The sequence below is a fragment of the Echinops telfairi genome, unplaced genomic scaffold, assembly GCF_000313985.2.
Source record: "Echinops telfairi isolate 266 unplaced genomic scaffold, ASM31398v2 ScPeMD7_23;HRSCAF=83, whole genome shotgun sequence".
Taxonomy (NCBI): Eukaryota; Metazoa; Chordata; class Mammalia; order Afrosoricida; family Tenrecidae; genus Echinops; species Echinops telfairi.
In genome coordinates, this window is record NW_022103920.1 from 5934330 (window position 1) to 5935185 (window position 856).

Here is an 856-nt window from a genome sequence, read left to right on the forward strand (position 1 = left end):
GGGGGGGGGCAGGGACATGTCTGACCTCTGCCTCTGAGCAAGAGTGAAGCCCCAGGAGGTCAGACATGAACCGGTCTTTCTCCCTGGGAAGTCCTGGAAAGCAGTTGGTGGTTTCAAACCGAGGACCCTGCAGGAACCACTACTCCACCAGGGCTCTTCAGCCTGGCCCAAAGGAACAGAACCTGTCGCCATGGAGCCCACAGCCCTGCAGGACAGCGTGGAGCCACCCGTGGGCCCAGCTGGTCGCTCTTCACAGAAGCCTACGGCCTCCTCTTTCAACAGAGGAGCCACCAGTGCGATGGCGCCGTTTGGCGGGTGAACACTTTCACCACGGTGCCACCAGGGCTCCTCACGTTGGCCCCACGAGGTTGCAACTCATTTCTACCATGTTCCGTCCATGCCACGTGCCCCCCTACCCACCCACCCGCCAACATGGTCAGTGTCTGATCTGGGAGAATTCGAGTCAAGGCACTGACAGCACTTCCTGTTCCTGGAGCCGCCCATCACCCCCTTCAGAAGGGACAGACCTGCACCTGCCCCTTAGCTAAAAATGGCTCTCACCCTCCTCAGGAAGGGCACCAGTGCCTGCCTGCTGAGTGGCCCATTAGCAGGAGTCCCGCACAGGGACAGCACCTCAGACCTGAAACAGTCTCCCAAACCAACCATCAGGGGTGGGGTGGGGTGTCACTGGTCAGTCACAGAGACCCGCACACCTCCCACCCAAGTGTCTCCGGCACGGCGGAGGGGAGGCCGACAATGCTGGAGACACCCAGGCTCAGGAGCCATCGGCCAGCAGGTGCCCCACGCCGCCCTCCCCACTGTGCCATGACATGGCATCCCACCCACTGCCACCCTC